Source organism: Kogia breviceps, chromosome 13 (genome assembly GCF_026419965.1).
Source record: "Kogia breviceps isolate mKogBre1 chromosome 13, mKogBre1 haplotype 1, whole genome shotgun sequence".
NCBI lineage: Eukaryota > Metazoa > Chordata > Mammalia > Artiodactyla > Physeteridae > Kogia > Kogia breviceps.
Genome location: NC_081322.1, coordinates 60,892,211 through 60,907,033, shown reverse-complemented (window position 1 = coordinate 60,907,033; position 14,823 = coordinate 60,892,211). Strand labels below are relative to the sequence as shown.

The 14,823-nt window shown below is 42.8% G+C and overlaps 1 long non-coding RNA gene across 1 annotated transcript in view; it reads right to left on the bottom strand.

Moving 5' to 3' along the window:
* LOC136792370 (uncharacterized) overlaps positions 1–11,065 on the bottom strand; it is an 85,629-nt gene extending 74,564 nt beyond the window's left edge. Inside the window, exons 1-2 of the long non-coding RNA XR_010836045.1 lie at positions 10,982–11,065; positions 545–595 (exon numbers count right to left, since the gene is read on the bottom strand). This is a non-coding gene — a long non-coding RNA (uncharacterized lncRNA). The remainder of the gene's footprint in view (positions 1–544; positions 596–10,981) is intronic.
* Between the last annotated feature and the right edge of the window lie 3,758 nt (positions 11,066–14,823).

The window sequence follows — 14,823 nt, the reverse complement described above, 5'->3', positions numbered from 1 at the left end:
GGAGGGGGCTCTGGAAGGAGAAGCCAAGGATCTCTCTCTTTCCCCACTCCTGCATCTCCTGGCCTCATCCTCTGCCTGGAATCACAGACAATTAGACCTGTTAGTTCAGCATTGCCCAAAGTTTCTGAGTTCCAGCACCTTTTGAGAGCGTTATTCATCTTATCCCCACTTGGGAGCAGGAAGTGTGGGAGAGTCACAATATCATTGATATATTAAATCTAAGAAATACAGAATCCTATTTAACATATTAAACCCAGGCCTCTTAAACTTACCTCTAGAATCCTATTTTTATTGGCTCACCCTTTAGGGAAACACACCAGTTTGATCCAACCACCGCATTTTACACATAAGAACGTGAGGTCCCCTGACTTCCCTTCTCTGGTTTGCCATCTCCCTGGATGAGGAGTCACCCCATCCCACAGGAATGTGTCCCATCACAGAGGCAGTGCTGCCTGTGTCCCGCCCGACCACATGTTGCACGCCTTCACCGCATACGCCTGTGGACACAGGCTGGCTGCACCCCCCACCTTCCAGGGTAGCTTACCTGGTTCACAAGTCAGTGTTTGAGATGCGAGCTTCAGGCCTCCTGTTGTATCTGTATAAATAGACAAAACTGTCTCAAACCCAAGCTGACTAAACAAGTAGCCTGTTTGTTTCTATTGGGAGTGTTTCTGCGGAGCTGAAACGCACCCTCGTAGGTCCTGGTTCGTGGGATTTCACCCGTTTGAATTCACAGTAATTCTCTGTTCCAGTGAGTTTGAGAATTCCAGGTCTCTGTTTCTATCAACAATTTTTTGTAAGTGATTCATATTTTTTAAACATTTAGTAATTCTAGATACTTTTCTCTCCTTCTTTAGATTATCGACACCACTGTTTAACAACAGTTTGGCTTCTTGATCAATGAAGTCACTGAAAGGCTCTTATTCTATGAAAAACCAAAGTGTTTACATTCAAAATACTTAGGCTTAGCTTTCAGCTCTAATCATGAGAAAAGGACTCAAGGTTCTTCAGAAATATGTCATAGTGTCTGTATATTTATAAATAAATGAGAGCTGCAGGGGTGAGCAGAGTTTCTTCAGAAATAAACCCTCAGGCTTCAAGCTCCTTTCCCAGCTCAGCTGAGGAAACTGTAGCAAGAAGCGATTATGGCTGGAAAGAAAATCAGCCATTTTATACCCTGTTTAGTATTTAGCCTTTTATCTGGAGCTAAGCATGTTTATAAAGAAACTATTAGGACGGCTTGCTTTTATTTCACTCAGATTGCCCCAGCATCTTGAGTGGGCAGACAACAAAGAGTCCTAACAAGGCCAGTCTGTTGTAGCCCACTGCCGCCTGCACTAAGGAAAGCCTCCCTCACAATTTCACGGAGGGCATCCAAGTGTGCACGGGTACCGTCCTCAATGCCACTTGCTATTAGGGCTTGCACATCTGTTTGGGGACTCAGTACCCATCTGTCCTTCCAACAACACAAATAAGAATGGTTTGCTAACCAACCATTCTCCTATTTCGTTCTCTCTGCCTACAGGGTGAGGAGAGGAGCAAAGCACAATGAATCTACCCACAATTATAAGCAGAGACATAGTACTTTAAAGTTAAAGGGGGCCTTAAACATGGTCTCACTTCTGTGCTTTGCTTTTCACCCAGGAAAATCCTTCTGTTCCAGGAAGGCACGCCATCATTTTTTCTCTCTCTGCACTCCTGGAGCAGGTATGTTTTACAGCCATTAGCAATGCAACCCCTCCCTTTGCACTTCAGTAATGATTTGAGTCTACACACACACATACACACACACACACACACACACAGAGTTTTAGGGGGTGGGAAAGGCAATATGAAATAAAAAGGAGAATAAAGGATGTTGATGAATGGAGTCCAGAGTCAACTGAGCAACACTTTGGCTCCCATGGAAGATTCCAGAAGCACCATGTTTATAGGCTTGAGAGGCCACTGGCCAAGGCTGAGTCCCAACAGGCTTCAACTGGAGCAACCCCTCTCCCCAATGTGCTGCAAGTTCCCTTCCTACTCCAATACACATTACATTTCATTTCATTACACAAATTCAAAGTAGTGCACATGGGTCTTCAAGAAAACTGTTACAACTGGGAGAACAGATGTTGTAAACTGAAAAGGATGTGCTCATCTTGGTAAAGTGTATTTGTGCATATGTACAGCCAGAGCTAATTCTCAGCAGGTTTTGTTTTTGGCTTCTCCAAGAAAAATAATTGTTTTCTCTATGCAGAATTATTGCTCATTCCTGGGGAGAGTCAATTGTTTGCCTGTATTGGTTTGCTAGGGCTGCCATAACATAGTATCACAGACTGGGTGGTTTAAACAACAGAAATTTATTTCCTCACAATCTGGAGGCTAGAAATCCAAGATCAAGGTATTGGCAGGGTTGGTTTCTTACAAGAAAATACATGAACTGTTGCTGACAGTTACCAGATCCGAATTCTTGTGCCTTTAATTTTCAGGTTAAGCTCGATGGACAATTTCTTCAACTTTGGATTCTCCAACGAGAGATGAAAGCTAAACTATATGACATCCATAGCGTCATCTTTTTAAGTGCTTTTTCATGGTGCAAATGTGTCTTTTCAGGAGCAGTTTGCCTTATGTCTATAAAAGGTATTAAGCAGCAGTGCATCTCACACTTGATGATTGGTTTTCTCTTGGCCTCACCTTCAATCTGCTACTTAGCGGAGTGTATCCACAGTTTCCACTGGAAGATGGGTGAGTCACTTCTGTCCACCCGCTGGCAACAGCAATGCCAGAAAAGGCCAAAAGAATGTGCGTCTGTTTCTAACAAATCCAGAAAATAGCCTCCAGGTGTCCCAGCTTGGACCAGCCCTAGAACCTTGGCCCCGTGCTCGGCCCACCCTCCTGATCCGTGCACTGTGCTCCTGCTGAAAACCTGGGTCGGTCTTGAACTCTCTCAGGATACCTCCTCCCCATGTCCACTCCTCACGGCCTCTTGCAGCTAAAGTAGATGTTTTGTTTCCTGACTCATGCAGTCATTCCCCTTTGCTTGCGGCTGAAACTCTTGGCTTTGTTTTAGTCATATAATTTTGTACATTTATTTGGAAGTGGTTTTTTTTGTTGGTTTGTTTGTTTGTTAAATATATAGTCGTTGCAGACAGGTGCACACACGTCGTCTTTGCTGCATGCACAGTTTGGGTGAGACAGGTGAGGACTGGGGGCGCCACATCCTCACTGAGGAGTGAAAGGGAAAACCTTTAAGGGTACTCTTTGCATCTGGTGAGAATGTGTCATAAGCTTTGTTATTGCCAAACTCACTCCTTTTTAGAAAAGAAAAAAAAAAAAAAAAGCCAGAAAGTCATCTGTTCCATGCAAAGGGCCAAAAGCTGTTTCCAAATTAAAGTCAACCAGCTCCCGAATGTTAAAAAAAAAAAAAAAGAAAGAAAAAAATCAAGGCATTGGCAAGATTCCCTCCAAAGGCTCTAGGGGAGAATCTTTCCTTGCCTCTTCCAGCGTCTGGTACCTTCTGGTATTCCTTCACTTGCGGCAATATAGCTCTGCCTCTGTCTTCACATGGCCTTCTTCTGTATCTCTCTGTGTCCAAATCTTCCTCTCTTTTCTCTTAAAAGACACCAGTCTTTGGATTTAGGCCCACTCTAAATCCAGAATGATTTCATCTGGAGACCCTTAACTAATGATATCTGCAAAGATCCCATTTCCAATAAGGTCACATTCTGAGGGTAGACATGGATTTGGGGAGGACACTAGTCGACCCTTTACAACCCATGAAATAATTTTGTTAGTTATTTGTATTTAGTTAGTATTGCATGTAGAGAATAAACCTACATAAAGCAAGATCTAGGTAATTTCTGTATCTGAATTAACATCTTCAGTTCATTTCATCTGTTGAAGGCAGCAAGATGACTTAATACATTGGCTGTCAGTATTTCTAATTTTTATTTTTTAAAGGACATTATTATCCTAGTTTCTCTAAGTCAGACAGGTAATTAATTACTGCACTAACAAATGTACCTTTTGCATCAAACATAAGTCAAACAGCAAGTCCTGGAGTCTACCTGGGTTTCAGTTCATGAGCAGAGAGTGAGCTATAGAAATTTGGTTGTTTCACATTCCCGCTAAACCCATATGTCCTTTGCTACTAGAAAAAGACCTAATGCTAAATGTGAATTTGTGTGGTCTGGACCCTGGGTCTGGCCAGTTCCCTGACAAGGTCTCCCACATTTCCATGCACACTTGTGCTAATACATCTATTTGAATGATTATCTAAATAATATCAATGGGCCCAATGAAGGTGGAAACCCAGTCTCCAGCATTCAGCACAGAGTATGGCACATAATTGCTATTCAAGATACAGATTGTTGAAGGAATTAACAAATGAAATGATCACTCTTCCCATCCGAACTTTCTCATCTCACCTTGTTGGGTGGTATCCCTAGATACAATCCTGGACATACGTGCATTGGATTCAGGACAAAAATACTTCGGTAATCTAAGCAGCCTTGTTCCCACTGAGAAAATGATAGACCTGAACAAAAGCTGAGGCTTGAGAAATCAAACGCGGCTTTTGTACAGTCAACAGAGATTTTCACAGCGTGCTATTACTTTTTTCCCCTTTGGAAAATTAGCAATCTGCTATTGCCTGAGTAGGAGGTATGCAATGGAGAGAAATGACCAGGAGCTGGGCAGGGGGCCATGGTGAATAGCAGGGTATAGGATCAGTTGACAACTTGTGAGCCCATCCTCAGAGTCCCCCCACCAGGTTACGTTTGAATTGGTCATATCTTCCCCGGGAGCAGGTGTCCCCCTTCTGTGCGGGAAGCTGATGGAGTCCTGTGCTTTGCAGCTGCCTGCTGAAACCCTGGCCAGGCTTTGTTGGCCCCAGGACCAGGAAGTCTTGGTTTCTTAAAGGCAAGCAACCTGCTGTTTCAATTTATGTTGGCCTTCAGCTGCCAAAAGACGGTATGCTGAAAAGTTTATTTCAAGTAGAAATAAAAAGGAAATGTCGTAAATGAATCCAGCTGTTTGTTTCCGTTCTCATTTTTCAACTAGTTGAGTCAAGCACATTGATTTTCAGGGGGAAAGAAAGGCTACAGATGTACACAGCCCAGGAGATTGACTGGGGGTGGGGCAGGGACTGAGTCTAAAAACTAAAATGTCATTTCTGGGTAAGAGTCCCCATCTTTGGGGATTTTAAATGGAAATAATGAAGCCCTCCAGCTGACTGAGGAGGGAAGAGAAAATTATTTTCCTTCTTCTCTGGAGCAAGTGCTCCCTTAGAAACAAACAGTGGAGAAAGCCCTAGGAGACCTCTCTTTGTTCATTACTGTCCCGTGTTTTGGGGTTTGGTCTCTGGACTGTGAAGGAAAGTGGAAATGTCTTTTTCCTCTTCCCCACTCCTGCCTCAAGGCTAAACTTAATGACATATGGCATTTGAGAAAGAAAACCCATAAGAGAAGCCCAGATGAGAGACAGTTTTTAATATCACACCCATTATATTAGGTATGATGATCACTTTTTTACTTCTGAGAAAATGAGGGTCAAAAGGACATAGTTACCTAGTTAGTACGTGGTGAAGGCAGGATTCAAACTCAGTTCTCTCTCACCAAAGCTGTGTTCTTCCTGTTACATCTATGGAAAAACACCAATGGGAGAATTCAAGTCTACCTCTCATTAGCTAAGTGACCTCTCTATACCTCAGTTTTCTAATCTATAAAAAGTAAACGATTGTAATAACGCCTGCTTCCTGGGAATGTTATAAAGATCAACTGAGTTAATATATGACAGTGTAAAGCATAATGCGAATGTCAGGAGGAATTATTGTTGTGATAAATTCTGCACCCACCACATTGGTGATGAGAGAATTTGCTTTCACTTACAGGTAATGCTGGGGGCTTTCTCCTACACTGTTTTTAGAAATTATGCTGCCTAATTAAAATCTCCATTAACTGTATGAATGATTAGTCTCTGGAGTCATTATCTAAAGAGATTTGCTATCACAACTCTGCCTTTTAGACTCCAGTCTGTTTGTTCAAAAAAAAGAGTACCTCATTCCTAATAGCTGCAGTTGGACTGGTCTAGTCACTGCAATTACCCCTAAAAAGCATACGTCATAAAAAATTGTCACTGTGAGTATAGTGTGAGTTTTCTTAAAAGGAGATTTACTTCCCCATTAGGCTTTATTTAGTCTATTATTAACAGAATTTTGTATTACCCTAGGATGTGTCATCACCTATCTTCTTCGGGAAAACTGAGCTAGCAGCCTCATTATTATACTTTTCTCTCTTTTTGCATTTATCGTCTATAGTACATGGTTAATGCTTAGGTCATTGGCACTACATCCCACAGTGGACACCTGATGAACACGCTCTCCCCTTTCCCCAGCCATTCTATTAACAGGACAACTCTTTACAAAGGGGAATCCTTTTCAGGTGGTTAAGATGGGACTGAATCTCCAAAGAAACAGATTCCCTTGCAAAAGAGCCTGGCTCAGGGATGGGCACGTGCAGAGCCTGGGGAATATGGGTCTACTCAGGGACTTCTTTGCTAGATCTTTCCAGGGAGACATCTCCAGGAGGTTCCTAAATGGTAGGGCATGAGCCTTGATTTCTGGAAGCTATCTTGCCAAGTACCTGGGGAACATCTGCCCAAGGAATGAAGCCAAACAGAGACAAGGTGAGATGGAAAGATGGAGCCAGAGTCCTGACAACAGCATCTAGGTTCCTAGAACCTGCCAGTCTTAAAGCCCATGACTTCCCAAATAGGCATCAACAAATTCCTTCACTACGTTTATTTATTTATTTTGCTATGGTTTGAGTTGGTTTTCTGTTGCCTGCAGTAGAAAGCATACTGACTAAGTCACAGTCCAATTGAGCATTTGATTTTTATTTCCATAAAAGAGATGCACATGGCTAAGACTTGTGTCTGACACCACAAATATAACTATCGTAGTCAGTGGGATACAACCAATGAGTGTGGTCTCGATGGTTGAAGGAACCTACAGACTTGTCACCTGCTGAAGAAGAGTCACAGCCCAGAGGATTGTTATTAACCAGCCCCCTCCTCTCTTCTCCCTTTAACTCTTTCACAGGGGCTGACCTTGGTTCCCTCTTAGATTTTGTGTAATATAATGCATTTTTACAGCCCAGTGGAATTGGGAGTCCTGGGTCCTTGCTCCTACTTAGTAGTGTGATATTGGGAAAATCACTTATTCTCTCTTAGCTTCATTTTCTTCACCTACCAAATTAAAGTGGTGGACTGACCTTAGAAGATCACTATTAATCTTATGAAATTACTATGACTCTTATGTCCTAGTTGTTCCCTGCATTTGTTTCATCTTCCCACATAAACCATAAACTCTTTGTATGCAGAAATAACATATTAAACTTCTTTTAAGACTTCAGCACGTTTGGTTTTATATCATTCAGAATATTTTGGCAACCCAGATAAAAATGTTTTTGAAATAAAATTACTTTTTTTATTAATGAAGTAATTGACAGTAAAGTGGTACAAAAGTAGAGGGATCCTTCATTTCTCTCAGAGAAAACAGGGTTGAGGAACCTAGAAACTTCCACTTATTAGAATAAAATCTCCCAGACTGGCACTACCAGTTGGAGGAGAGACTCCATCAAAAATATAAAAGCAGGGAGCCTTCACGACGGCAGAGGGGTAAGACATGGCGATCACCCTCCTCCCCACAAATACATCAAAACTACATCTAGGGCTTCCCTGGTGGCACAGTGGTTGAGAATCTGCCTGCTAATGCAGGGGACATGGGTTCAAGCCCTGGTCTGGGAGGATCCCACATGCGGCGCAGCAACTGGGCCTGTGAGCCACAACTACTGAGCCTGCGCGTCTGGAGTCTGTGCTCCGCAACAACAGAGACCATGATAGTGAGAGGCCCATGCACCGTGATGAAGAGTGGCCCCCGCTTGCCACAACTAGAGAAAGCCCTCGCACAGAAATGAAGACCCAACACAGAAAAAATAAATTAATTAATTAATAAACTCCTACCCCCAATATCTTCTAAAAAAAAAACAAAAAAAACTACATCTACACGTGAAACAACTCCTACAGAATACCTACTGAATGCTGGCAGAAGACCTCAGACTTCCCAAAAGGCACCCTCAGGCGACCTACACGCAGAGGCAGGAACAAATCCAAAGCTGGACCCTAGGAGCTGGGCGAACAAAGAAGAGAAAGGGAAATTTCTCCCAGCAGCCTCAGGAGGAGCATATTAAATTTCCACAATCAATTTGATGTACTGCATCTGTGGACTACCTGAATAGACAATGAATTATTCCAAAATTGAGGCGGTGGACTTTGGGAGCAACTGTAGACTTGGGGTTTGCTTACTGAACCTAATTTTTTTCTGGTTTTATGTTTATCTTAGTTTACTATTTAGAACTTATTATCATTGGTAGATTGGTTTATTGATTTGGTTGCTCTTTTTCTTTTTTAATATGTATATATATTTTCCTTTTTCTCTTTTGTGAGTGTGTATGTGTATGCTTCCTTGTGTGATTTTGTCTGTATGGCTTTGCTTTTACCATTTGTCCTAGGGTTCTGTCTGTCCATTTTTTGTCCATTTGTTTGTTTGTTTTAGTATAGTTTTTAGCACTTGTTAGCATTGGTGGACTTGCTTTTTGGTTTGGTTGCTCTCTTCTTTCTCTTTTTAAAATTTTTTTATTTTTAGTAATTTTTTTCTATTTTAATTATTTTATTTTATTTATTTATTTTTTCTTTTTTTCTTTCTTTTTTTTTCTCCCTTTTCCTCTGAGCCGAGTGCCTGACAGGATCTTCGTGCTCTGGCTGGGTGACAGGCCTGACCCTCTGAGGTGGGAGAGCCGACTTCAGGACATTGGTCCACCAGGGACCTCCCGGCCCCACGTAATATCAAACAGCGAAAGCTCTCCCAGAGATTTCCATCTCGTTGCTAAGACCCAGCTCCACTCAATTACCAGCAAGCTACAGTGCTGGATGCCCTTTGCCAAACACCTAGCAAGACAGGAACACAACCCCACCCATTAGCAGAGATGCTGCCATAAATCATAATAACTTCCCAGACACCCCAAAACACACCACTGGATGTGGTCCTGCCCACCAGAAAGACAAGATCCAGCCTCATCCACCGGAACACAGGCAAAAGTCCCCTCCACCAAGAAGCCTACACAACCCATTGAACCAACCTTACCCACTGGGGGCAGACACCAAGAACAACGGGAACTATGAACCTGCAGCCTGCAAAAAGGAGACCCCAAACACAGTAAGGTAAGCAAAATGAGCAGACAGAGAAATACACAGCAGATGAAGGAGCAAGGTAAAAACCCACCAGACCAAACAAATGAAGAGGAAATGGGCAGTCTACCAGAAAAAAGAATTCAGAGTAATGACAGTAAAGATGATCAACAATCTTGGAAACAGAATGGAGAATATACAAGAAATGTTTAATAAGGATCTAGAAGAACTAAAGAGCAAACAAACGATGAACAACACAATAAATGAAATTTAAAATTCTCTAGAAGGAATCAATAGCAGAATAACTGAGGCAGAAGAACAGATAAGTGACCTGGAAGATAAAATAGTGGAAATAACTAGCGCAGGACAGAATAAAGAAAAAAGAAGGACAAGAATTGAGGACAGTCTCAGAGACTTCTGGGACAACAATAAATGCACCAACATTCTAATTATAGGGGTCTCAGAAGAAGAAGAGAAGAAAAAAGGGACTGAGAAAATATTTGAAGAGATTATAGTTGAAAACTTCCCTAATATGGAGAAGGAAATAGTCAATCAAGTCCAGGAAGCACAGAGAGTCCCATACAGGATAAACCCAAGGATAAACACGCCAAGACACATATTACTCAAACTATCAGAAATTAAATACAAAGAAAAAATATTAAAAGCAGCAAGAGAAAAACAACAATTAACATACAAGGGAATCCCCATAAGGTTAACAGCTCATCTTTCAGCAGAAACTCTGCAAGCCAGAAGGGAGTGGCAGGAACTATTTAAAGTGCTGAAAGGGAAAAACCTACAACCAAGATTACTCTACCCAGCAAGGATCTCATTCAGATTCAAAGGAGAAATTAAAACCTTTACAAACAAGCAAAAGCTAAGAAAAGTCAGCACCACCAAACCAGCTTTACAACAAATGCTAAAGGAACTTCTCTAGGTAGGACACACAAGAGAAGGAAAAGACCCACAATAACAAACCCAAAACAATTAAGAAATTCAATGCAATCCCTATCAAACTACCAATGGCATTTTTCACAGAACTAGAACAAAAAGGGGGGGAGCGAGAAGATCGCGGAAGAGTAAGACGCGGGGATCACCTTCCTCCTCACAGATACAGCAGAAATACATCTACACGTGGAACTTCTCCTATAGAACACCCACCGAACGCTGGCAGAAGACCTCAGACCTCCCAAATGGCAAGCAACTTCCCACGTACCTGGGTAGGGCAAAAGAAAAAAGAATAAACAGAGACAAAGAATGGGGACGGGACCTGCACCAATGGGAGGGAGCCGTGAAGGAGGAAAGGTTCCCCACACACTAGAAGCCCCGGCGCGGGCGGAGACTTTGGGTGGCGGAGAGGGAAGCTTCGGAGCCGCGGAGGAGAGCGCAGCCACAGGGTGCGGAGGGCAAAGCAGAGAGATTCCCGCACAGGATCGGTGCCGACCGGCACTCACCAGCCCGAGAGGCTTGTCTGCTCACCCGCCGGGGCGGGCGGGGGCAGGGAGATGAGCCTCGGGCTTCAGTCGGATCCCAGGGAAAGGTCTGGAGTTGGCAGAGTGAAAACAGCCTGAAAGGGTTAGTGCGCCACGGCTGGCCGGGAGGGAGTCCGGTTGAAGTCTGGAGCTGCCGAAGAGGCAAGAGACCTTTTCTTGCCTCTTTGCTTCCTGGGCGCGAGGAGAGGGGATTAAGCACGCCGCTTAAAGGAGCCCCAGAAACGGGCGCGGAGCTGCCGAAGAGACAGGAGACTTTTTCTTACCTCTTTGTCTCCTGGGTCTTGAGGAGAGGGGATTAAGGGCACCGTGTGAAGGAGCTCCAGAAACAGGCGCGAGCCGCGGCTGTCGGCACGGACATTAGAGACGAGTGTGGGACGCTAGGGTTGCTACTGCCGCCACCAAGAGGCCTGTGTGCGAGCACAGGTCTCTCTCCACACCGCCCCTCCCAGGAGCCCCGTGACCCAGGGACAGCTTCCCCGGAAAACGCACGTTGCGCCTCGGACCGGTGCAGCGTCACGCCGGCCTCTGACGTCACAGGCTCGCCCCGCATCCGTGCCCCTCCCTCCCCCCGCCCTCCCCCACCCGGCCCCTGCCAGAGCGCCCGAATCAGCTGCTCCTTTAACCCCGTCATGTCTAAGCGAAAGGCAGATGCCCTCAGACGACCTACACGCAGAGGCGGGGCCAGGGGAGGTCTCCCCCAGCAGCCTCAAAAGCAGCGGATTAAAGCTCCACAGTCAACTTGAAGTGCCCTGCATCTGTGGAAAACCTGAATAGACAGCGAAATATCCCAAGTTGAGGAGGTGGACTTTGGGAGCAAGATATACTATTATTTTCCACTTTTTTCTTTTTGTGAGTGTGTATGTGCTGCTGTGTGAGATTTTGTATTACATTGTTTTCACCATTTGTCCTAGGGTTAGACGGACCCGTGTTTTTTTGTTTCTTTTTCTTTAATAGAAATTTTTCTTCTTAATAATTATTTTTATTTTAATAACTATATTTTATCCTACTTTATTTTGTCTTCTCCCTTTCTTTCTTCTTTTCTTCCCTCCTTTCTTTCCTACTTCCCTCCTTCCTTCCTTCCCTCCCTCTCTCCTTCCTTCCTTCCTTCCTTTCTTTCCTTTCTATTTTTTTTCTCCCTTTTATTTTGAGCCGTGTGGATTAAAGGCTCTTGGCACTCCAGCCAGGTGTCAAGGCTGTGTCTCTGAGGTGGGAGAACCAACCTCAGGACACTGGTCCACAAGAGACCTCCCAGCTCCACATAATATCAAATGGCGAAAATCTCCCAGAGATCTCCATCTCAACACCAAGACCCAGCTTCACTCAATGACCAGCAATGGGGCTTCCCTGGTGGCGCAGTGGTTGAGAATCCACCTGCCGATGCAGGAGACACGGGTTCGTGCCCTGGTCCGGGAAGATCCCACATGCCGCGGAGCAACTAAGCCCGTGAGCCATGGCCGCTGGGCCTGTGCGTCCGGAGCCTGTGCTCCACAACGGGAGAGGCCACAACAGTGAGAGGCCCGCATACCGCAAAAAAAAAAAAAAAAAAAAAAAAATGACCAGCAATGAACAGTGCTGGACACCCTACGCCCAACAAAGAACAAGACAGGTCTACAGCCCCATCCATTAGCAGAGAGGCTGCCTAAAATCATAATAAGGCTACCAACATCCCCAAACACACCACCAGACGTGGACCTGCCCACCAGAAAGACAAAATCCAGCCTCATCCACCAGAACAGAGGCACTAGTCCCCCACAACCAGGAAACCTACTTAACCCACTGAACCAACCTCAGCCACTGGGGACAGCCACCAAAAACAGTGGGAACTACGAACCTGCAGCCTGCAAAAAGAAGACCCCAAACACAGTAAGATAAGCAAAATGAGAAGACAGAAAAACACACAGCAGATGAAGGAGCAAGGTAAAAACCCACCAGACCAAACAAATGAAGAGGTAATAGGCAGTCTACCTGAAAAAGTTTTCAGAATAATGATAGTAAAGATGATTCAAAATCTTGGAAATAGAATAGACAAATTGCAAGAAACAGTTAACAAGGACCTAGAAGAAATAAAGAGGAAGCAAGCAACGATGAGCAACACAATAAATGAAATGAAAAATACTCTAGATGGGATCAATAGCAGAATAACTGAGCCAGAAGGACGGATAAGTGACCTGGAAGATAAAATAGTGGAAATAACTACGGCAGAGCAGAATAAAGAAAAAAAGAATGACAAGAATTGAGGACAGTCTCAGAGACCTCTGGGACAACATTAAACGCACCAACATTCGAATTATAGGGGTCCCAGAAGAAGAAGAGAAAAAGAAAGGGACTGATAAAATATTTGAAGAGATTATAGTTGAAAACTTCCCTAATATAGGAAAGGAAATAGTCAATCAAGTCCAGGAAGCACAGAGAGTCCCATACAGGATAAACCCAAGGATAAACACACCAAGACACATAGTAATCAAACTGTCAAAAATTAAATACAAAGAAAACATATTAAAAGCAGCAAGGGAAAAACAACAAATAACACACAAGGGAATCCCCATAAGGTTAACATCTGATCTTTCAGCAGAAACTCTACAAGCCAGAAAGGAGTGGCAGGACATATTTAAAGTGATGAAGGAAAAAAACCTACAACCAAGATTACTCTACCCAGCAAGGATCTCATTCAGATTTGATGGAGAAATTAAAACCTTTACAGACAAGCAAAAGCTGAGAGAGTTCAGCACGACCAAACCAGCTTTACAACAAATGCTAAAGGAACTTCTCTAGGCAAGAAACACAAGAGCAGGAAAAGACCTACAAGAACAACCCGAAACAATTAAGTAAATGGTAATAGGAACACACATATCAATAATTACCTTAAATGTAAATGGATTAAATGTTCCCACCAAAAGACACAGACTGGCTGAATGGATTCAAAAACAGGACCCATATATATGCTGTCTACAAGAGACCCACTTCAGACCTAGGGACACATACAGACTGAAAGTGAGGGGATGGAAAAAGATATTCCATGCAAATGGAAATCAGAAGAAAGCTGGAGTAGCAATTCTCATATCAGACAAAATAGACTATAAAATAAAAACTATTACAAGAGACAAAGAAGGACACTACATAATGATCAAGGGATCGATCCATGAAGAAGATATAACAATTGTAAATATTTATGCACCCAACATAGGAGCACCTCAATACATAAGGCAAATACTAACAGCCATAAAAGGGGAAATCTACAGTAACACAATCAAAGTAGGGGACTTTAACACCCCACTTTCACCAATGGACAGATCATCCAAAATGAAAATAAATAAGGAAACACAAGCTTTAAATGATACATTACACAAGATAGACTTAATTGATATTTATAGGACATTCCATCCAAAAACAACAGAATACACATTTTTCTCAAGTGCTCATGGAACATTTTCCAGGATCGATCATATATTGGGTCACAAATCTAGCCTTGGCAAATTTAAGAAAATTGAAATTGAATCAAGTATCTTTTCTGGTCACAATGCTATGAGACTAGATATCAATTACAGGAAAAGGTCTTTAAAAAATACAAACACATGGAGGCTAAACAATACACTACTTAATAACGAAGTGATTACTGAAGAAATCAAAGAGGAAATCAAAAAGTACTTAGAAACAAATGACAATGGAGACACGACGACCCAAAACCTACGGGATACAGCAAAAGCAGTTCTAAGAGGGAAGTTTATAGCAATACAATCATACCTTAAGAAACAGGAAACATCTCGAATAAACAACCTAACTTTGCACCTAAAGCAATTAGAGAAAGAAGAACAAAAAAACCCCAAATTTAGCAGAAGGAAAGAAATCATAAAGATCAGATCAGAAACAAATGAAAAAGAAATGAAGGAAACAATAGCAAAGATCAATAAAAGTAAAAGCTGGTTCTTTGAGAAGATAAATAAAATTGATAAACCATTAGCCAGACTCATCAAGAAAAAAAGGGAGAAGACTCAAATCAATAGAATTAGAAATGAAAAAGGAGATGTAACAACTGACACTGCAGAAATACAAAAGATTACTAGAGACTACTACAAGCAACTCTATGCCAATAAAATGGACAACCTGG